The sequence below is a fragment of the Somniosus microcephalus genome, chromosome 27, assembly GCF_052327205.1.
Source record: "Somniosus microcephalus isolate GS21.2 chromosome 27, FLI_Smic_1.0, whole genome shotgun sequence".
In the NCBI taxonomy this organism is placed as follows: Eukaryota; Metazoa; Chordata; class Chondrichthyes; order Squaliformes; family Somniosidae; genus Somniosus; species Somniosus microcephalus.
In genome coordinates, this window is record NC_141013.1 from 9,423,620 (window position 1) to 9,448,065 (window position 24,446).

The 24,446-nt window shown below is 45.9% G+C and overlaps 1 protein-coding gene and 1 long non-coding RNA gene across 2 annotated transcripts in view; one reads left to right on the top strand and one right to left on the bottom strand.

The window, feature by feature from the left end:
* Positions 1–2,369: 2,369 nt before the first annotated feature.
* On the bottom strand, positions 2,370–9,550 carry LOC147099955 (uncharacterized). The gene is made up of 2 exons (XR_015073854.1): positions 9,438–9,550; positions 2,370–2,554 (listed from the first exon to the last, which is right to left on the bottom strand). It is a non-coding gene; the product is annotated as an uncharacterized LOC147099955 (long non-coding RNA).
* A 94-nt stretch (positions 9,551–9,644) lies between these two features.
* LOC147099956 (uncharacterized) overlaps positions 9,645–24,446 on the top strand; it is a 72,601-nt gene continuing 57,799 nt past the window's right edge. Inside the window, exons 1-2 of the mRNA XM_085968977.1 lie at positions 9,645–9,744; positions 15,385–15,593. The gene's annotated coding sequence lies outside the window, so the exon portion shown is untranslated. The remainder of the gene's footprint in view (positions 9,745–15,384; positions 15,594–24,446) is intronic.

A 24,446-nucleotide genomic window follows, 5' to 3' on the forward strand; every position in this document is an offset into this window, starting at 1 on the left:
GAGGCATGGAGGTCGATTTTCATTGACCCATGGAGTTGGGATTGGAGGCGTGCGGGGGGTTAAAGTCCCGAATTCGGGGGTCCCGACACCATCCTGCCCCAACCCGCCTCCATGTAAGTTTCAAAGGAGGCGGGTACCCGCCCCACACTGGGACCCACCTACCCGAGGCGGGAAGGGATTAGTGCCAATTAACTGCCTGCTAACAGGTAGTTAACAGGCAGTTTTTAGTCTAATCCCTATTTTAAAGCTTGAAGTGTGGGATTTCCGACGGCTCCAAACCACGCTAAGTTAGAGGAGTCGGGCCGTCGGGTTGAAGGACTTGGAGGGGTCAAGATGTCGGTGTTCAGGTGAGTGATGTGTGCATGAGTGCAAAGGTAAGTGTGTTTGGTGTGTCTAAAGTGTGTAAAGAAGTTTAAATTACCTGTACTTACCTTTTTAGCCTTCCTTCCTCTAGGTTTTGGGAGTCCATCATCTAACCGGCACAGAAAGCAGAATGGCTGCAAACTGTCAAAAGTGACAGCCTGCAGCTTTCTGTGCCGGTGAGATTTCTAACTGAGTCTGTGTAGAAGGGCTCAGGTTAGAAGTAAGGCTGTCAGTGTTTGACAGCTTCAAACAGCTGTGAAACACTGATATTTCATCTGTCAAAAGCTCTTGACAGATGAAATGTCTGTCTGTGACGTCACCTGTTGCCGGGTGGCCCTTAATTGGCCTGCTGAGCCCGCTGGGCGGGCTCAACAAGGTCAATCAAGTTAAAATCGCGTGGATTGGCTGCATCTCGATGGAGGCGGGACTACAACCCCGAAAGGTGTAGTCCCGCCTCCTTCCCGACTTCTGAATGAAAATCACCCCCATAGAGTACAAATGCAAGGAAGTTATGGTGAGCCTGTATAAAACACTGGTTCGGCCTCAACTGGAGTATTGTGTCCAATTCTGGGCACCGCACTTTAGGAAGTATGTGAAGGCCTTAGAGAGGGTGCAGAAAAGATTTACGAGAATGATTCCAGGGATGAGGGACTTCAGTTACGTGGATAGACTGGAGAAGCTGGGGTTCTTCTCCTTAGAGCAGAGAAGGTTGAGAGGAGAATTGATAAAAGTGTTCAAAATCATGTGGGGTCTAGACAGAGTAGATAGAGAGAAACTGTTCCCATTGGCAGAAGGGTCGAGAACCGGAGGACACAGATTTAAGGTGATTGGTAAAAGAACCAAAGGCGACATGAGGAAAACCACAGCGAGTGGTTAGGATCTGGAATTCACTGCCTGAAAGGGTGGGGGAGGCAGATTCAGTTGTGACTTTCAGAAGGGAATTGGATAAATACCTGAAGGAAAAAAGTTTGCAGGGCTGCGGGGAAAGGGCGGGGGAGTGGGACTGGCTGAAGTGCTCTTGCAGAGAGCAGTCATGGGCTCGACGGGCCGAATGGCCTCCTTCTGTGCTGTAACCATTCTATGATTCTATGATTCTAATGCAATAGCTCACAAAGGGAGTCAGTAAATTTGCAGGGAAGCGTGTGTACTGGCTCCCTTTCCAGTGTAGACTCATAGCAGCTTCCTACAGCCAGACACCTCAATTCCTAATATGTCATCAGCATAGACCCCACAGCGACCTTACTTCTAGACTTTTTTTTTAACTCCTAGTCTGTGGGCCGAATGTACATACTTTGAAAAATAAAAATAACTTTAAAAGTTCTTATATTTTACAAATTTTTACCTTACAATTGGTAGGTTAGTAAGTGTGCTAAAATATTTATCATACAGTGCTTGGTATTAACAGAGGTCCACATGTCCTGTGCACTCAGAGGTGTTAATGGGCACTTGAAGCACTTAAGGTACTTGTCAAAAAGCAGCATTATTTTTAGCCTTTCACCCGCGATTCTTCATTTTTCCCTACTCAATGTCAGCATGAGGAACATCCTGATCAGATTAGAAGCAGTGTAAAGTTCTCTCTACTCAAACAAAACACCAACTTCAGAAAAGCGCATTCAAGACACATTTTCCCTTTTCCCCCAGCTGCTATCATTGTGGGCCTCATCACAAAGCTACCAATTTAATGCCAATTTAAGCATAAATTCTTGAATGCTCATGTTTCTAAGTGGATAAGTACCTTCTAATTTTTGCTGTTTCCCTCCTCTCTGTAGCCTTATTAGGCTATGCACTTGTAACAGAGAGGGCAGAAAGCCAACCTGCTCTCAAATATTCAGCGGTGCCACTGGGAGGAGCACGAGAGGACTGGTAAGGAAAGCATAATCACTGACCATACTCTACCTACAAATCATTTCTGTATGTTCTATAAGAGATAATAGTAATATTATTTGAATTCATTTTTTTCACTACTGTAGAACATTAGACAGCTTTACCACTCTTTTCACATCTCAGCCAATTCAATGATTTTAATAGGTGGAAAGTTGTGGGGCTTGTACAGTACCCATGGTTTTCCAATATGTCCTCCTGGGCAAGGCTCTGCGCCGGGAACGTACGTTTATAAAATCCGCTCTCTCATCTCTTGTGACTGTCCTCAGTTGTAAGACAAATATTGAACAATCGCTCTCTGCTAATGGAGCTGTTAATAAAATCCACAACAAATATATAAAATGTATACTTCCCTTGTAAATAGAAAATCATTAAACTTGTAGTATTTTTTGAAGAAAACAATGAAACAGTGAGTAGCGCCTTTCACAACCTCAGGACGTTACCAGCCCTGAGGGGGCAGGTCTGGAGGCGGGACTACTGGGAAGATTCCAAAAAATGGGAGTGGGTCCCAAACCCGCTGCCAACCCGCCTCCAACCAATCTTCCCGGGAGTCAGGTCCCCGGATTTGCGCAGGGTCCTGACTCCTCGAGGCAGGAAGAGGATTACAGCCACTTAACTGCCTGTTATCAGGTAGTTAACAGGCAGCTAAGAAGCTTTTTCCCATTTTTCCACTGCTGCTCCGGGCTTCCCGACGTCGGGGAACCCCGCCAGGGTAAGTGAGGCGTGATGTGGGTCTACTGTAATTTTTGTGTATATATGACAGCTGCAGAAGTGGTTTAAAGGATTCAATGGGACACTGGTGAGTTGCAGAGGTAAGGAAAAGTTATGAAAGTAATGTTTAATGGCCCAGAAATTCGGGTCTGCACGGGTGAGTGCGCACGGGGTACTCACCTGTAGGCCCAATGGAAGTGCCGGTTTCCTGCATGCACTGCGCATGCGCGGGAAACCGGCACTTCCGTTCCCCTGAAAGAAGGGGTTCAGAGTTCGAACGCGTGCGCAGGAGAGGCTGCGCGTGCGCATCAAACTTATGGTTTTTTTGCAGGTTTTCCCGGGAGGGTATGTCTGCAGAAGTTACACATTTAAAAAGCAGGCGTAAGGCCTGCTTTTCACAAGGTAAGTGGTGAATTAATTAAAATTAAAACTTTTTTCCACAGGTTTATTATTTTTAAATACTTTAAAGCAAGGTAAGTTTATTTTTAGCCCTGTTCCCGTTAGAAAATAAAAAATTATTTTCAAAAATTTGAATTATTGTTTAAAATAGTTATTTCATGTAATTTATAGTTTATTTAAAAAATGTGATGTTCTTTTTAAATTTATTTGAAGATTTAGTGATGTTTTGGGGCCGTGGTATTTATAAGTTTTGACAGCTCTTCCTGTCAAACTTATGAATGAAGCATTCCCTGCTCCGATTGGCTCCCCATGGCCCACGTGATCCCAGGGGACGCATCGAACTAACTGCGCCCCTGGGATACTCAAGCACTGCGCGCCGGCAGCTGGACCAGGCCCCGGATCGGAATTCCACGGGGGCCCACAGCTCAACGGCCGGTGCGCAAGGTAAGTGCAGGTCGGGGGCTTACACCCGCGGGAAGCCCCCGACCCGAATTTCTGGGCCAATGTGTTTAGATGTTTCTGCAGGTGACAAGCTGTGAAGTGTTTGTGTAGCCTCATCTCATCGGGAGAAGTGACAGATGGCTTCTGCAATCTCAGCTGCAGCTGCCATCTGTTTTATCCTAAGGAGTGAGTAATTGGAGCGCCTGGGTGCAAGGGTTCACCTTTGGACAGTGATTGTCATTGTTTGACAGCACCTCAATGCTGCCAAACACTGTCAAATCAGCTGTGGTTCATGTGCCTTTAAGAAAACCGGCAGATGAAGCGTCATCAATTGACGTCATCTGACAGCGGCTTTCCCTTAATTGGCCGGCAAGCCCGCAGGGCGGGCTTCACAAGGCCAATCAGGGGAAAATAGCATCAGCTCATCAGACATCGCTGGGGGCGCGACTGGAAACCGAAAACCAGCAGTCCCACCTCGAGCTCAGCCTTCCAGGTAAGATTCCGCCCCAGGTCGTTGTTGTAATGTAGGAAACACATGCCAATTTGCACACAGCAAGCTCCCACAAACAGCAATCTGATAAATGACCAGATAATCTGTTTTAGTGATGTTGATTGAAGGACAAATATTGTCCAGGACACTGGGGCTAACTCCCCTGCTCTTCTTCGAAATAGTGCCACGGGATCTTTTACGTCCAGCTGAGAGAGCAGACATCTGTTTAACATCTCATCCGAAAGACGGCACCTCCGACAGTGCAGCACTCCCTCAGTACTGGAGTATCAGCCTAGATTTTTGTGCTCAAGTCTCCGAAGGGGTCTTGAACCCACAACTTTCTGACTCAGAGGCGAGTGTGCTACCCACTGAGCCACAGCTGACAAGATGTTCTATTCTAATACAAGGTATCTGCTAAGATCCAATCGCGCTCAATGCAGAGAGGCCATGCCATCCTGAGGTGAAGCATTTTCTTAGCACATACTTTACTGAGCAATTCAGTACGTTCTAACTATAACAGTGAGCCTCAATGTTACTGGGATCCATTTGTTATTAAAAGCAGGAAGCAAGGAATGTTACATACCCCTGCCGAGGTCCTGGAGGTGGGTAAACATGAAAATAACACGATTCCTTGAATCTAGGTAAGAGGCGGACCCACCTTCAATCTCTGGGCTATGTTGAGTTAACTGGACACAGTCAAGCTAGTGGCAGGGTTGCTACAACTGGGCTCAGCAGCCCTGTCTGTGCAAGGGAAAGGAAAAATCAGCTGGGGTTTCCAGCCCCGATTGCTATCCCGTGACTCTTGGGGGTGTGTGCTTGCCTATTGAGGACAGGATGGGGCTCAGATCTTCATTTTTTCCCCACTCAATGTCAGCATGAGGAACATCCTGGTCAGATTAGATGCAGTGTAAAGTTCCCTCTATTCAAACCAAACACCAGCTTCAGAAATGCGCACCCTACAACATTTTCCCTTTCACCACCCCAGCTGCCATCAGTGTGGCCCTCATCACTAAGCTGCTAATTTAACGCCAATTTATGCATCAAGTCTTGAATGCTCATTTTTCTGAGTGCATAGTACCTTCTAATTACCTTCCGTGCCATACATGGTTGAAGAGGCTGCTGGCTCTGACCGTCTAGGCTAGTGCATGAAGAATCGTAACTTGGACAAGGCATGCAAGGATGGCTGGTGTCCATCCGCGGAATTGCGGTCTAGTATGAATCAGGTAGAGCAGCTCCGTTATAATTTATAGCTCCAGCTCCTTCAGGAAAGGAGATGATAAATTAGAAGTGGGGAGGGGGGGGTGGGGGGGGGTGGGGGAATAAAATAAGGGAAAAATTGGTAAACCTTCGGGGGTGGTGGGCTGGTTAATGGAAATGAAAAAGAAACAGTAAGGTTTCCATACCCTCCCAAACACTCCGTCCTCTCCACCTCCTTACAATACCTAACCTCTCTTTTTTGCTCTTCTTTAGTGTTAGACCTTGCACATGGTTCGTGTGCTGAGTTTGCACATACCACCAGTAGGTGTGAAGTTCACACTTGACATTTGACACTTCAGATCTCTTTAGGGAGAAGGGGAAAATTCAAGAAGGGAAAAAAAAAGTTTTAAAAAAATGTTAAAAGGAGTTGGTGAAGTTGCCAAAAATAAAAAAGGTAAAAATTAAGCATTGGTGAGACTGTCTTTAAGTAGAATAATACAGCACAGCAACATGGGAACATGAGGAGGCCATTCAGCCCCTCGAGCCTGTTCTGCCATTCAATGAGATCATGGCTGATCTGAAACCTAACTCCATATACCTGCCTTTGAACCATATCCGTTAATACCTTTGGTTAACAGAAAGCTATCAATCTCCGATTTAAAATTAACAACTGACCCAGCATCAATTGCCTTTTGTGGAAGAGAGTTCCAAACTTCTACCACTCTTTGTGTGTAGAAGTGTTTCCTAATTTCACTCCTGAAGGGCCTGGCTCTAATTTTTAGACTATGCTCCCTAGTCCTAGAATCCCCAACCAGCGGAAATAGTTTCTCTCTATCCACTCCTATCTGTTCCCCTTAATATCCTAAAAACTTCAATCAGATCACCCCTTAACCTTCTAAATTCTAGGGACTACAACCCTCATTTGTGTAATCTCTCCTCGTAACTTAACCCTTGAAGTCCAGGTATCATTCTGGTAAACCTACGCTGCACTCCCTCCAAGGCCAATACATCCTTCCTAAGGTGTGGTGCCCAGAACTGCTCCCAGTGCTCCAGGTGTGGTCTAACCAGGGTTTTGTACAGCTGCAGCATAACTTCTACCCCCTTGTATTCTAGTCCTCTAGATATAAAGGCCAGCATTCCATTAGCCTTTTAAATTATTTTCTGTACCTGTTCATGACATTTTAATGATCTATGTACCTGGACCCCCAAGTCTCTTTGGACATCCACTGTTTTTAGCCTTTCACCATTTAGAATGTACCCTGTTCTATTCTTTTTAGGTCCAAAGTGGATGACCTCACATTTGCTTATATTGAAATCCATTTGCCACAGGTTTCCCCATTCACTTAATCTGTCGATATCCCTCTGTAATTTCATGCTTCCATCTACACTGCCTACAATGCCGCCTATCTTTGTGTCATCGGCAAATTTGGATATATGACTTTCTATGGCATCATCTAAATCGTTAATAAATACTCTGACTAGTTGAGGCCCCAACACAGATCCCTGCGGGACACCACTAGTCACCTCCTGCCAATTTGAGTACCTGCCCATTATCCCCACTCTCTGTCTCCTGCCGCTCAGCTAAATTCCTAACCTGGTCAATAATTTGCCCTCAATTCCGTGGGCTTCTACCTTAGTTAACAGTCTCTTATGTGGGACTTTATCAAATGCCTCCTGAAAGTCCATATAAATAACATCCATAGACATTCCCCTGACCACCGCTTCAAAAAATTCAATCAGGTTTGTCAGGTATGACCTACCTTTCACAAATCCATGCTGGCTCTCTCTCTGATCAACTGAAAATTTTTGAGGTGTTTATTCACCCTATCCTTAATGATAGACTCTAGCAATTTCCTGACAACAGATGTTAGGCTAACTGGTCTATAATTCCCTGGTTTTCCTCTCTCGCCATTTTTAAATAGCGGAGTGACATGCGCAATTTTCGAATCTAATGGAATGGTTCCTGAATCAAAAGAACTTTGGAAGATTATAGTTCGGGCATCTGCAATGTGCTCACCTACTTCCTTTAAAACCCTGGGATGGAAACCATCTGGTCCTGGGGATTTGTCACTCTTTAGTGCCATTATTTTCTTCATTACTGTTATTTCACTTACGTTAATTTTATTGAGTCCCTGTCCCCGATTCAATATTAGTTTCCTTGGGATTTCCAGCATGCTATCCTCTTCTACTGTAAATACTGATGCAAAGTAATTATTCAACATGTCTGCCATTTCCTTATTATCATTGATAATATCGCCGTTTTCAACTTTTAAGGGGCCAACATTGCTCCTGACAATCCTCTTTTTCCTAATATAATTGTAAAAACATTTTGTGTTGATTTTGATATCCCTTGTGAGTTTCCTTTCATACTCCCTTTTTGTAGCTCTTACTATCTGTTTTGTGACCTTTTGCTGTTCTTTGTATCTTTCCCATTCGCCAGGATCTGTGCTTTTTTTTTGCATTTTTGTATGTTTTTCTTTTAGTGTTAAGCTGCCCCTGACCGCTTCACTCGTCCATGGCTGGGTTTATTGGTAAGTAGAGATCTTACCCCTCAGGGGTATAAACTTGTTCTGTATCCCCTTAAATACTTTTGTGAACATCTCCCACTGATCTTCTGTTGTTTTACCCATTAACAGATTTGCCCAGTTTACTTTGGACAGTCTCTGCCTCATCCCTTTGAAGTCGGACTTACCTAAATCTAGAATCTTAGTAGCTGTTTTGCGTTTCTCCTTTTCAAACGCTACGTTGAGCTCGATCATGTTATGATCGCTGTTGGATAAATGTTCGCGCACAGTTAGGCTGTTAACTAAATCTGGCCCATTACTCATTACTAAATCTAATATGGCTTGCCCTTTTTGCCTCTAGGACATATTGTTGTAGAAAACTATCCCGGACACACTCAAGAAATTCACTACCTTTGTGACAGGTGCTAGTCTGCTTATCCCAATCTATATGAAAGTTAAAATCCCCCATTAAAACCACTCTGCCTTTGCTACACGCTTGTCTAATCTCTGCATTTATACAATCTAGCACTTCACAGCTGCTACTAGGGGCCTATACACAATTCCCACTACAGTCTTAAATCCTTTCCTATTTCTTAATTCTACTCATAAGGTCTCCACTGCCTGCTTACCTCTTGTTATATCCTCTCTTATCATTGAAGTGATTTCATCCTTAATCACGAAGGCTACTCTTCCCCCTCTGCCATTTTCCCTATCTTTCCTGTAGATCTTATAACCTGGTATATTTAGTTCCCAGTCCTGACCATCTTGCAGCTATGTCTCAGTAATGGCTATCATGTCATACCCTCCAGTTTGAGCAAGCGGCCACTCGTCCCATCGTGTCTGCGCCTCGATGCATGGTAAACTGCACAGACAGAGGTGAAAGTTCTTAATTTAAAGATAAATAATAACACAAATAAAGATAGGTTCAAGTCCCACTCCACAGACTTGAGCACAAAAATCTAGGCTGACACTCCCAGTGCGGTGCTGAGGGAGTGCTGCACTGTCGGAGGTGCCGTCTTTCGGATGAGATGTTAAATCGAGGCCCCGTCTGCTCTCTCAGGTGAGAGGTGTAAAAGATCCCTTGGCACTATATCGAAGAAGAGCAGAGGAGTTATCTCCGGTGTCCCTGGTCAATATTTATCCCTCAATTAACATCTAAAACTGATAATCTGGTCATTATCACGTTGCTGTTTGTGGGAGCTTGCTGTGTGCAAATTAGCTGCTGCGTTTCCATTACAACAGTGACTACACTTGGGGGGGAGGGGAGTACTTCATTGGCTGTAAAGAGCTTTGGGACGTCCGGTGGTGGTGAAAGGCGCTACATAAATGCAAGTCCTTCTTTCTTCCTATGAGGAGGTTGCAAACCGCATGCACTGAGTAGAAGCTGGAGGATGACAGGTAAAACACAGAACCGCACCTCACCCCACCCCACCCCTTAAACCCGCTCTCACCTGGTTGATCCTCTTTGGAGCCCAGATGTGGGTCGCGGGGTGCCCACAGGTGTGATATTCGCTCCCGAGCGGCGGCGGCAGAGGCGGCGCTCAGGCGCCAGCGCCAGGTATGCGGCCAGGTGTGCGAGTGTGACGCCCGCGCGCTCTTCCATTGTGACACTCGCGCACGTGGAAAAGCACCAAAGACAACACGCTGGCGAACAGCTGGAAAGGGGGGTGGGGGGAGTCGCCATGTGCGGCTGGAAGACCGGCACCATCTCACTTTGCTTCCTATCCCTCTATGCAGTTACCTGTATGATATTTCGAGGTATGTGACCTGATTCGATTTGTCTTCAGCCTTGTCTATTTTTTTTAAATATAACTGCGCAGATCATATTTTAACATTTACATTGAAGGATAAATTCACCCATCCTGCTCCCAGCAAGGAGCCAAGGAAACCCCTGGTTGGAGTTACAACACTCTAGGGCAGATTCTCCCATCTGCACTGCCCTGGGAGGGTCGTGCATGTGGATTTACTCGTTTAACATTTTCATGATTTGTCTTGATCACAAAAGAAAAACAGGCATGTTGGCCCCATAGTCCCTATGAATGAATGTTATGACCTGTCACCTTAGTCCTTCATCTGTAGACGTTCTTGCCTCCCTCCCCCCCCCCCCCCCCCACTGTCCTCTTATCTCAAGTAAACCTCCTGCATTCCCACCATTGCTAAACTTGCCTCCGGGACCTGTTTCCTTTTTTGTGCCAGACATTTTTTGCCCCTCAATAACTGTGTCTAAAAAGCCCAAATCCATCTGATGTCAGGAAGCACAAAAGGCCAGAGTTTGGGGAACGCAGAGATCTAGGAGGGTTGTAGGGCTGGAGAAGGTTACAGCGAGGGGCGAGGCCAGGAAGGGATTTGAACACAGGGATGAGAATCTTAAACTTGGGGGGGAGGCCCGAGAGCCAGTCGATCAGTGAGGGCAGGGGTGCTCGGCAAGTGGGACTTGGTGCGGAATAGGATACTGGCAGTAGATTTTTGAACGATTTGAAGTTTATAGAGGGTGGAGGATGGGAGGCCATCCAGGAGAACATTGGAATAGTCAAGGAGGAGGCAACAGCATGGATGCGGGTTTCGGCAGCAGATGGGCTGAGTCAGGGACGGAGACGGGCGATGTTAAGGAGGTGGAAGTAGATGATGGAGAGAATATGGGAGAGAACTATTATTCAATTGCGTGGTGCCATGTTAAAGATGCTCCATTGTCTTTTTGAACCTGGCTTCATTGACTGTTGTAACATCATGAAACGCAGCAGTCAACTTGCGCACAGCAAGGTTCCATAAACAGCAATGAGAAAATGACCAGATAATCTGTTTTAGTGATAGTGGTTGACGGATAAATATTGGCCCAGAAAATCGGGGAGAACGCAGCTGGTCTTCTTCAAATTGTGCCATGGGATGTTTTACATCCACTTGAGAGGGCAGAGCAGGTCTCAGTTTAACATCTCATCCAGAAGACAGCGCCTCCGGCAGTGCAGCGCTCCTTCAGTACTGCGCCGAAGTGTCAGCCTAGATTATGTGCTCAAGTCTCCGGAGTGGGACTTGAACCCCCAATCTTCTTATTTAGAAGGAAGAGTTCTAACCAGTACCATTCAGTTAACCCACTAAGCCATAAAGGTGCTTCCTCCCCCAATGTTTGCTCTCGAGCTGCACCGAGTGTCTTCTGCTAACACTGCTAAAATTGGAAACTGGTGTGGGAAATGATAGGCATAAGCCTGCATCCAGCCAATCCTTGATAACATGCATTCGGGTGGTTCACCAGTATGCTGTCTTCATTTGAAAACTTTGACCAATATTTTCCAACCTCGATGTTCGGCATCCATTTTTATTCAAAATGCTCCCTTCTCCCGTACATGTACAATCTGCAAAATCAATAATTGCAGTCCTTTTATCCAGTTATTTTTAATGTGCGTTAAGCTATTGCAGGTTACAAATGTAGAACATCAAGCTTGAGTAATGATGTAACATATACTTTTGTGTGAAATTGGGTTGAAACGTTTAGCATTTATACTGGCAAATATCTCATGGAAATGCTCAGAGTCCAGAGCTGGGAGCCCATTTGTGATGTTTAGCTGCTAATCTTGCCTGTCCCATTAAATCCACTGCTCTAAATAGGCAAATCGATCAATTAAAGGACATTTGTAACTGCTTGTAAATTTTAGGCTACAGGTCAATGACTGTCATTCTCTTCTGTTAAAAGATTATTTTAAATCTGTAGTGTGACATAAAAACACTAGACACAAACTTTTTAACATATCTATAATGTATATAAATTTAATATATAAAAAATCATGCAGATTATGGAATATGTTTAGAATTTTTATTTAGTGAATACAATTAAAAACAAGAGTAATGTGCAATTTGAAGCATAAATGATAAAGAATTCCTTGTTGCTTTAATATTTCCCATTTCTCCAATGCGATGAACTAGAGCTAACATTACAGAGCTCAAGCAAGTATGGATTAATGAAGAACTGTATTCATCTGAATTGCCACATAATGCTAAATGGTGTAAAAGGGAGATGTGATAGCACTTATTGGCATCTGTCAGTCCTTCCTTGTTCCTAAGTTTTACTCTTTAAAACTGCTTGCCATTGAAAGCATGGAATGAGACATGTTGAACAGGATTGTAGTTCTGTTTATGCAGCTGCTAATAGTCGCAGAACCACGGTAACATGCTTGAATCCCTCCGCTAGCGTTGGCTGAACTGCCCTTTCAAGGTCTGACCACTTCAAGAAACACGCAGGAGCAGGAGTCATATTCTTAATTAGAGAGAGGTCCCGAACAACATTTATCCTGCTGCCATTAAGTTTTTTGTGTATTTTTAGTAGCACCATTGTGGCCAGGGATATGGTCACCTTTAAGTATCAGGCCGTTCCTCTCCATTGCTCCAATGTTATTCCCTATCTCGACCTTTCTTGTCTTTATATTATCAATACTACAATGCTCAGGGTTTTTGAATTTTCCTCTTTTGTTCCTTCTGAACTGCAAATATGTCATCCTATACAATTTCCTCCTTCCCTGTACCCCACTGTGTTGACCCATCGTGCATTTTCCTACTCTAACTCATCCTTTCACCCAATCATAACACTGTGGAGCTCCTTACTTCTTTCAGTCTTCCATCTACAGTTTTCAGCTTTATAACCCAAGCTTTACCTCACCTAATAGCTATTCATGATTTACCTGTTATTTATCCATCCTTTCCTGTACTCTTTTTCAACCTTGGTGACGCCCCGCACTATGGACCTAGACCGTTTATCTTGACTTCTGAGTATAAAATCAGCACAGAAGGGGCTGGAAAAGCACAATGAAAGAATATTTTGATTACAGTTTAAATATTCATTTCAGCTGTGCATAATTCTGTGCCAGGCCAGAGAACAACGATGTTTTGGAGCCCCAAGGTGCTACACATTGCCGTTGGTGTTGATGACAGCACTCCCACGTACAAAGGATAATAAATCATGGTCCTTTTTGTAGATAGTTGCTGTGACTTCATGAGCTAGGAGAGCCAACTGACCCCTGAGCAATGAAGTGCATTCCTCATCCATGATATCGCTGAAGCAGAACTCTGTAATGTCAAAACGAAGGACTTTCCACATAACAAGATTTGGTCTTGGGTTACCTCTGATTAGAGGCCTTTAAAGCATAAAATGTGGGGAAAAAGCCAGGGCTGTGATGGGCTCAGTAAGCAAAGATATTTGTAGCATTTTTGTCCTGTTTTATACAGTCAAAATGTTTCTGGCTGGAATAAGCCCAACATGAACTTGGCTGGCGCATGATCTTGGCAGTATAAAAACCCTGCCTTATCACACCCTTCAAATTCAACTCCGTATTAAAGGTACATTTCTTTCAGCTTAGATTTTAGTATGAGTTCAGGGGATGTCACAGTGTAAACCCATGTGAGCTCCAAGCCAGAATTAACTGGGGGGGAAAAAAAAACGTCATAAGCTCGAGAGACATAACCGCTTTGTAACTGCGATTATAAACTTCAAAAGCAGATTGAAGCTTGCAGTAGGAGTTAACCCACTTCCCACTTTCCACCGATGAGCTAAGAAAAAACAAAAATTGCTGCAGCAACTGATGATGTGGTGAAATGGCAATAGAAACATAGAAACATAGAAACATAGAAGATAGGAGCAGGAGTAGGCCATTCGGCCCTTCGAGCCTGCTCCGCCATTCAATGAGATCATGGCTGATCATCCAAATTCAGTACCCTGTCCCTGCCTTCTCCCCATATCCCTTGATCCCTTTAGCCTCAAGAAATATATCCAACTCTTTCTTGAATATATTTAATGAACTGGCCTCCACCGCCCTCTGTGGCAGAGAATTCCACAGGTTCACCACTCTCTGGGTGAAGAAGTTCCTCCTCATTTCAGTCCTAAATGGCTTACCCCTTATCCTTAGACTATGACCCCTGGTTCTGGACTCCCCGGCCATCATAAACATCCTTCCTGCATCTAGTCTGTCCAGACCTGACAGAATTTTATAGGTTTCGATGAGATCCCCTCTCAATCTTCTAAACTCCAGTGAGTATAAGCCCAATCGACACAATCTCTCCTCATATGTCATTCCTGCCATCCCAGGTATCAGCCTGGTGAATCTTCGCTGCACTCCCTCCATGGCAAGAACGTCCTTCCTCAGGTAAGGTGACCAAAACTGCACACAATACTCAAGGTGCGGTCTCACCAAGGCCCTGTACAACTGTAGCAAGACATCCTTGTTCCTGTACTCGAACCCTCTTGCTACGAAGGCCAACATACCATTTGCCTTCTTAACCGCCTGCTGCACCTGCATGCTTACCTTCAGCGACTGGTGCACAATAACACCCAGGTCTCTTTGCACTTCCCCTTCTCCCAATCTATTGCCATTCAAATAATAATCTGCCTTCCTGTTTTTGCCACCAAAGTGGATAACCTCACATTTATCCACATTACAGTGCATTTGCCATGTTTCTGCCCAATCACCCAACCTGTCCAAATCGTACTGGAGTTTCACGACATCCTCCTCACAGCTTACCCTCCCACCCAGCTTTGTGTCGTCTGCAAATTTGGAGATATTACATCCAATTCCCTCGTCCAGATCATTAATTTATATTGTGAACAGCTGGGGTCCTAGGACCGATCCTTGTGGTACCCCACTAGTCACTGCCTGCCACTCGGAAAACGACCCGTTTATTCCAACTCTTTGCTTTCTGTCCGCCAACCAGTTCTCTATCCAAGTCAATACCTTGCCCCCAATCCCATGTGCCTTAATTTTGCACACTAATCTCTTATGTGGGACCTTATCGAAAGCCTTCTGAAAGTCCAAATACACCACATCCACTGGTTCTCCCTTATCTATTTTACCAGTTACATTCTCAAAAAATTCCAGTAGATTAGTCAAGCATGATTTACCTTTTGTAAATCCATGTTGACTTTGTCCAATCCTGTCACTGCTTTCCAAGTGCTCTGCTATTACATCTTTTATAATAGACTCTAGCATTTTCCCCACTACCGATGTCAGGCTTACCGGTCTATAATTCCCCGCTTTTTCTCTACCACCTTTTTTGAATAGTGGGGTAACATTAGCTACCCTCCAATCCATGGGTACTGTTCCAGAGTCTATCGAGTTCTGGAAGATGACCAGCAATGCATCTACTATCTCTAGGGCCACTTCCTTAAGTACCCTGGGATGTAGACCATCAGGCCCTGGGGATTTATCGGCCTTCAGTCCCATCAATTTTCCTAACACCATTTCCCTACAAATACTGATTTCTTTCAGTTCCTCCCTCTCATTAGACCCTATGTTCCCCGGCATCTCTGGAAGTTATTTAATAATTTAATGCAAGATTTTAGTGATTTTTTGACACGAAGTCAAAGAATATTGTTTCCTTACAGCCATCAAACCAACCTACTTGTTTTATTTGTGCGGACAGGGTTTGGTAACAGTGACTTCACAAAGTCTGCAAGCATCCCCCCCGCCGATGTAGCACGTGCGCACGCTGCGGGTGTGACAGCAAGATTCAAAGTGGTGGACCCCCCCCACTGTATAGGGGCAGTCTAAACGGGGACAAGTCCGTGCTGAACATCTACCTCACAGTGGAGTAACCATTTCAGAATTAGAGCCGGCCGCACTGTAATAAAGGTAAGGGGATTATGTGGCAACTCAAATGAATACACGTCTTTAAAATTGATATGGAGGATCTTTCTTTAGACTGTGCTGCAATATTGAACCCTTAGAATTCCCTGGAGCCTCAGTATTCTAAGTTTTTTTTTAAAAGTAGGAATGATGTTCTTGCCATGGAGGGAGTGCAGCGAAGATTCACCAGACGAATACCTGGGATGGCAGGAATGACGTATGAAGAGAGATTGGGTTGATAAGCTTATATTCGGTAGAGTTTAGAAGAATGAGGGGATCTCATTGAAACTTATAAAATTCTAACAGGACTAGACAGACTAGATGCAGGAAGGATGTTCCCGATGGCGGGGGTGTCCAGAACCAGGGGTCACAGGCTAAGGATAAGGGGTAAGCCATTTAGGACTGAGATGAGGAGGAATTTCTTCACCCAGAGAGTGGTGAACCTGTGGAATTCTCTACCACAGAAGGCAGTTGAGGCCAATTCATTAAATATATTCAAGAAGGAGTTAGATATATTTCTTAAGGCTAAAGGGATCAAGGGATATGGGGAGAAAGCAGGGACAGGGTACTGAATTTGGATGATCAGCCATGATCTCATTGAATGGCGGAGCAGACTCGAGGGGCCGAATGGCCTACTCCTGCTCCTATCTTCTATGTTTTCTATGTTAAAGTGTTCAGCCCTAATGCTGAAATAAACCCTAAAAATACAGCAAGAAACTTAGGAACAGGTGTATCTCCCCTTATTCTGGTTCCCCTCACCAGAGGAAATAGTTTTTCTGTGTCTACCCTATCGAATCCCTTTATCATTTTAGAGACCTTGAATAGTTCACCCCTAAACTCAAGGGAATAAAATACAGTTTATACAACCTCTCCTCGTAATTTAACCCTTTAAGCCCTAGTATCGTTCTGGTGACTCTGCGCTGAACCACCGCAAGTCTGTTCCGCCATTCGATGAGATCATGGCTGATCTGTGCCTCAGCTCTATTTAACCACCTTTGCTCCATATCCCTTGATACCCTTATCTAATAAAAAAACCTATCGATCTCGGTTTTGAAAATTTCAGTTGACCCAGCATCCACAGCCTTATGGGGGAGAGAGTTCCAGTGTTTATTTTCAATACGTTTCCAACCTGTTTTGCTCCAGCCTTGTGTGCTTTATCTGGCTGTGACCTAGAGAAGACTAAGTAAGTCCCTGATTGGCTACTGCCCAGCATCAAAAGCTATTTTCTTGGCCAATCAGGAATCAGAATACTGCCATTTTTCCCAGTTGTATCATTGAAGCTCAAACCATTGTGCCAACATCAGGCCAACATTTGGAAGCCTGACTTGGTACAAATATCTTGTTGATAGTATCGGCAGCTGAGTCCCATCAAAACACATAAGGGTAGATTGTCCAATACTTATGAATTTTTCCATGGTCAGCACATCATAATTATCTGGAGCTCCAGGTGCAGATATGGATGTGAGTAGGCCGCACACTACTGGTGAGAGCAGGAAATTGTGTGGAGGTAAAATTTAAAGGATTGGGGACAATAAAAACTTATAGTGCCTCTAAAGTAAAAAATATGTTCCAAGATGTTTCCAAGTGGGAATAGACAAGCAAGCAATCAGTGAGATACGTAGAGAGCTGTTGTGTATGTACCTTTAAGGGAATAACTGGTCTCAGAATGCAGTACCGGCAGTGACCACCCCTGTATAAAAGGCCCTAGCAGGCTTCTGTAGTTTCAGTTTCCAGGTTGTCTCCATTCAGTAAAGACTTGTTATAATCAACTCCTGCAGTCCGTGTCTCAATTATACACGGACATAATACTGGCGACTAGCAGATACGAACTTACCTACAGTCTGCACCACCTCATGCGGATCCATCCCTGAAGCGAAGTTATCAGAAGGAAGAAAGAAACAGTAGAAACGGGCGTCGACTGTGGTCATCCACCTCTGAGTCAGCGGAGTTGAAGATTTGCAGGAGAGGCTGTCGAGTGCGGGGCTTGGTTATCCTGTCGATGGTGCTTCAGCTAATCGGGCTGGTGGCAGGTAGTACACTGATCCTTCCTGGGCTGCGGCGGTCTAGAGTTCAAGCGGGTGGCTTGCAATGGGGCCGAGCAGCGTTGTCGGGAAGAGAAGAGAGAGGGTGGAGCACACAGGGCGCGGCCGGTGCTATGAAGACAGGCAGCGTACAGACCCGAGAAGAGGGAGGCAAGAGTCCTGCAGGGTTGTTCCGACGACGGGGAAATAAAAAAAAATTTAAAAAGTTAAACGCGCAGAAAGCCGCGAGGAGCTGCAGTTTGCCGCGGAGAACGGCGTTAGCAGCAACGCGGGGGGAAGTGCGCGAAGACCATAGGGCGTCGCCATCAAGGCATAAAACACCAGCAACAGCGCTAGCAACAGCAGAGAAGACAGAAGCACGGGAGGCGCCATCTTAATCCAGCGGGGAAGAAGGCAAAGCGCGGGAGGCGCCATTTTGTTAAATCGGGGAAGAAGGCAAAGCGCGGGAGGCGCCATCTTAGATTTTCAAGATGCCAAAGACTGGCTATATCACTGCCTTCGATAATGCAATAGAAGACTGGACCACGTATGTGGAAAGAGTCGAGGTATATTGCGAGGCAAACGAAATAGCCGATGAGAAAAAGGCATCGGTATTGCTAAATTTAATGGGCGCAAGAACGTACGGCCTATTGCGGGACCTGATTACTCCAGCCAAACCGAAGGCGAAGAGTTTTAACGAAATTGTTGCTATCTTACAGGAACACCTAAACCCTGCACCGCTGCTGATAGCAGAAAGATTTAAATTCCACAGGAGAAATCAGCATAAAGATGAGAGCAATGCTGATTACCTTACGGAACTGCGCAAGCTATCAAAACACTGCCAGTTCGGAGCAGGACTGACAGATACCCTACGGGACAAATTTGTCTGTGGACTCCTGAGTGAAGGAACCCAGAAGAGGTTACTCTCAGAGAAAGAGCTGACGCTAGATAAGGCTTTCAGCGTGGCAGTATTGTACGAAGCAGCAGCCAGGGGAGCTGCGGAAATACAACAAAAGCCACAGGAATACGGCACCCACGAAATGACACGGGGATTTGCAAAATGTTATCGCTGCGGCAGAACAACCCATGACCAGAAGGACTGCTGGTCCAAGGACAAACTATGCAGGCAATGCGGAAAGATGGGACACATTGCACGAGTTTGCAGGTCTGGGAAGAAGACCAACGACAACAAAAAGGATACTAAGGAACCGTACAGGAAAGTACAAAAGATGACGGACAGTAGTTCCGAAGACCAGATGAGCGATAGTGAATCCGGGAACAAGAGACTAAGCTGTCTCAAACTTTACAACGTAATCGCAAAAGAGGATCACCGAACCATTTGGGTCACCCTCACGATAGCAGGGTCCCAAGTCAAAATGGAATTGGATACAGGATCAGCTCTAACCATCATGAATCGACGAGACTACGAGCGGCTATTCTCACACATACCCTTGAGAGAGACATCCATTGTCTTGAGGACGTATACGAGGCAAAAAGTATACCCCAGAGGAAAAATAAGGGTGCCTGTCGAATACAACGGCAAGAAAATACGGAAATTGTATCTACATACTGCAAGATGGTGGACCACTGTTATTGGGACGTGAATGGATCAGAAATATAAGTTTAGACTGGCACTCCATTCAGGCACTGACGGTGGCTGGTAAAAAGGATGACGACGTCACTCCTGGACGATTGTCAACAATCTTAGCTGATGCCAAAGAGGTATTTCAACAAGAACTGGGCACTCTTAAAGGCGTAACCGCCTCGATAAAAATAGAGGAGAATGCAATTCCCAAGTTTTCAAAGCAAGACCGGTACCATATGCAATTCGCCCAGCCGTCGAGGCAGAGCTGGAGAATCTGGAGAATGCAGGCGTGTTATCTAAGGTAGACTGGAGCGAGTGGGCGACACCCATCGTTCCTGTCATGAAGAAAACGTTAAACAATAAGTCTGAGGAGCCAAGGAAGGTTCGCATCTGTGGGGACTTCAAGGTGACGGTGAACCCAGTCCTTCACACAGTACAATATCCTCTTCCAAGGATAGAAGATATCTTCGCCTCACTATCTGGAGGGAAGCGTTTTACAAAAATTGACCTAGCACAAGCATATTTGCAGATGGAGGTTGAAGAATCCTCTAGGAAGTATCTCACGATAAACACTCACAAAGGTCTTTATCAGTACAATCGACTGGTATTCGGAGTAGCATCAGCTCCGGCGATATGACAAAGAGCGATGGAACAAGTCCTGCAAGGGATTCCGGGGACTCAGTGTTACTTGGACGACATCCTAGTGACAGGTGAAGATGACAGTGAACACCTTGCCAATGTAGAGCAGGTGCTCACTAGACTACGTGAACATGGGCTATGAGCCAATCGCCCCAAGTGCGAGTTTTTTAAGAAACAGATATTGTATTGTGGTCACGTGATTGATGAAGAGGGGTTGCATAAGTCCCCTGACAAAATTGAAGCGGTAGTTAAGGCTCCAGCGCCTGAAAATGTGTCGCAACTGAGGTAATTCCTCGGATTGGTGAATTACTACCATAAGTTTTTGCCAAATTTGTCCACAATTCTGCACCCACTGAACGCCCTACTATGAACGGGAGTAGCATGGAAATGGAGCGATGAATGTAAGCGGGCCTTTCAGAAGATAAGGACCTAATCACTTCAAGAGAAGTATTGGCTCACTACAACCCATCACTACCGATAAGACTGGCGTGTGATGCGTCTCCCTACGGCATTGGGGCGGTACTGTCACATAAATTCCTTGATGGTTCAGAGAGGCCGATAGCTTTTGCGTCACGCTCGTTAACTTCAGCCAAGCGTAACTACGCCCAGATTGACAGAGAGGCCCTCAGCCTGGTGTGGGGGGTGAAGAAGTTCAATCACTACCTGCACGGTCAGAAATTTACTCTACTAACTGATCATCAACCTCTTGTCTCCATTTTCAACCCTCAGAAGGGCGTACCGATAATGACAGCACAACGGCTACAGAGGTGGTCCCTTTTCCTAGGGGCACACCAATATGACATCGTGTACAAAGGAACTAAACAGCATGGAAATGCTGATGGATTGTCGCGCCTACCGTTGCCGACGGTGGAAGAAGAACTTGCAGTGGATCCAGTGGAGATATTCCACTCGACCATAGTCGAATGTCTCCCTGTGACGAATGCAAACATAGAAAAGGAAACACGAAATGACCCAACACTCTCCTGGGTCTATGATTTAACAGTGAAGGGATGGCCAGCACATGGTGAACCACTGCTGCCAGCGTTCTCGCCGAGAAGAGAACAGCTGTCAGTGTGCAGAGGAACCTTGATGTGTGGATCCAGAGTAGTAATTCCACCCAAATTGAAGGATAGAGTGCTCAATGAGCTTCATGAGGGTCATCTGGGAGGGCTAAAAATGAAGAACTTAGCCAGAGCGTTTGTGTGGTGGCCGGGAATCGATAGAGAAATCGAAGAGATGACCAAGAGCTGTACAGGATGCCAGAAGGTCCAAAACGCCCCACCACAAGCCCCTCTACATCCATGGGAGTGGCCCTCGTCTCCATGGCAAAGGGTGCACATTGATTTTGCTGGTCCCTTTATGGACTTGATGTTTTTAATTGCGGTGGATGCACATTCAAAGTGGCCAGAGGTAATAAGAATGTCCTCAACCACCACAGAAAAAACTATCACAGTCTTACGAACCATATTCACCAGGAATGGGCTGCCTGAGCAGATTTGCTCTGACAATGGACCACAGTTTGTGTCTGAAGAGTTCCGGAGGTTCTTAAAGAACAATGGTGTTAAGCATTACACATCCGCCCCATATCATCCAGCCACTAATGGATTGGCCGAGAGGTTTGTTCAAACATTCAAGAAGGCTATCAAGGCAATGTGTAATGAAGATATACCCCTACAACACAAGGTGGATAACTTCTTCTTTGCCTACCGGAATGCGACACATGCGGTTACCAACCAAACTCCAGCCATGATGTTCTTCAATCGAAGACTACGATGCCGCTTGGATTTGGTTAAGCCAAACATCAGAAGAGATGTGGAGAACAGGCAGTTTCAGAATATGAATGAAAGGCCGACCAGGAGTTTTAAGATAGGTCAACCAGTTTTGGCCCGGGACTACCGCACAGAGAAATGGCAGCCAGGAACGATCTGTACACGGCAAGGACCTCTAATGTATACCGTGGACGTTGGAGAGAGCATTGTAAGACGCCATGCTGACCAGATTCTAGAGTCACTGGTGTAGTGTATGTAACTGTTCTACCTTTAAGAGAACTATTGTATGTAACCGTTCACCTTTAAGAGAACTACTTTAGGTGTGGCACTACTTTATCTTGGCTGCTGTATACTGTAATACCGACGGTGACCACACCAGTATATAAGTGCTGTGTCAGGATTTATTGGGCAGATTCGCCCTGACCTTCGAATAGTAAAGTCCTGTTTAAGTTACTCTTGTAGTCTGTGTATTACTTCGCTATACAACCCACAGGCTTTACAGTGGCGACGAGTTCGATCTTACCCTGCGGCAACAATACTTCTGAAGAAGTAAACGAGCGTCGAAAAGAGGCACCCGCCCTCGTCGTTTTGCTGAGAGAAAACTCGAGTCTGCAGACCAAGAAAGGAGGAAGATGTCAAACATGAAGTCTTCCATCAGCAACAGGCACGGATTGTCCCTTCTGCCACGGTGGTGAGTGAGCCGATCAACACGAGAAGCAAGTCGGCCACGGTGACTGTGAGTAAAGGGAAAATAGAAACAAATAAACGGAGGATAAGGGCGGTGCACTCGACCACGGTCGAGGGGGAAAGGAGCCGGACAGAAGTCGGGCCCAGAGGCGCTGAGACTGGGGCAGCGTGGAGCAGAAGCTGCGGTACAAGCGGGCTGGGGAGCGTCGTGAGACGGCTAGACCGCGACGGCGAAAAAGGCCGGGCAACTACCGCGACCACGAGGCGCTGCGACCGGGATCGTAAGGCGCGGGAAGATATAAAAATAAATAAGCCATGGAGAACTCAGCCGCAGCCGGGGAGGAAAGCACCGGACTGCGAGAAGCTGGGAGGTGCGATTGGGGTGAAAAAGGCCAGACAGTGATTGAGGCCACGAAGCGCTGCGACCGGATCGTAAGGCGCGGGACGATATAAAATAAATAAATCGCGGAGAACGTAGCCGCAGCCGGGGAGGGAAGCACTGGACTGCGAGAGGGCTGGAGGCGCGATTGGGAGCCCGAGCGAGCGGGAGAGACAGAGCCCGAGCGAGGAAGGCTGAGCGAGATCCAGCCCAGCGGCTGAAACTGTTCGCCGCCAACGGGTTGTACCCAGCACCGGCTGCCCTGCCGAGAGAAGGGAACGCGCTGAAGCCGACGCGCAGGCTGCAAACCCGAAAGCCAGCGGCCATCGCCCGAGGGAAGCTTACCCCTCCTGCCAGGGGAAGAAACGCGGGAAGCCGCCAGTAGGCGGGGAAGAAGACAGAAGCGGGAACCGCCATTTTTGAAGTGGGCGGGGAAAGAAGATAAGCGCGGGAAACCGCCATCTGGAAAAAAAAAAGTTAAAGAATATTGTTGTTGTTTCTCAGGAAGAGTGTGAAGATGCCTAAGCATAGTAACAGCAACGGTTTCAATGCCGAGGTGGAAGACTGGCCCACGTATGTAGAACGCATCGAGATATATTGTACGGCTAATAAGATAGCAAATTATGAAAAAGCTCTAACCTTATTAAACTCAATGGGTGCGAGGACATACGGGTTATTGAAGCATCTTCTATCACCAGCTAAACCGGCGGATCAGTCTTTCGATAATATTGTTGCTGTCCTGAAGGATCATTTTAACCCCGCACCGCTGATGTTAGCGGAACAATCTAAATTTTACGGGAGAACGCAACGAAAAGAGGAAAGCAACGCGGAGTACTTGGTCGAGCTGTGTAGACTAGCGAAATACTGCCAGTTTAGAGGAAATCTGACAGAGGCATTGCGAGACAAGTTCGTGTGTGGATTGTCGAAGGAAGGAACGCAAAAACGACTACTCGAAGAGAACGACCTTACACTTGATAAGGCTGTCCTTATTGCAGCATCGCACGAAGCCACAGCGAGAGGCACGGCGGAAATGCAGCGGAAGACAGCGGTACTCAGTGTGGATCAAATGACTTCGGGTACAACGAAATGTTCTCGTTGTGGGAAGACAACACACGACCAGAACCAATGCTGGGTTAAAAACCAGGACTGTAGGAAATGTGGCAAGCTTGGCCACATAGCTAAGGTATGCCGGTCAGGAAAGAAGAACAACAATAATAAGTCACCGCAGAAGAAGTACAGAAAGGTACATGAGGTGACTGGGAAGAGTCCAGATGAACAGAATTCGGACTCAGACTCCAACAGCAAGGCACTGGGTAGTCTGAGGATTCATAATGTGAGTAAAGAAGCTGACCGACAAACTATCTGGATCACACTACAGATTGCAAAAGTCCAAGTGAAGATGGAAGTGGACACCGGATCGGCGTTGACGGTCATGAATAAGCATGATTACAAAAAGTTATTCAAACATATTCCCCTACGGGATACGGAGATAGTATTGCAGACATACACGGGGCACAAAGTATACCCCATCGGAAAGATAGAAGTCAAGGTGAGATACAAAGACAAAGATCACCAAAGGATGGACTTGTATGTGCTGCCCGAGGGAGGTCCACCACTTCTGGGACCGGAGTGGATCAGGAAAATAAAGATAGACTAGCATTCACTAAACACAATGACGGTAGATTCCGGGAAGGAAGAGGTCAAACCTGAGCGGTTGTCCAGAATATTGGACGAAGCTAAAGAGGTATTCCAGCAAGGACTGGGAACACTGAGAGGAAT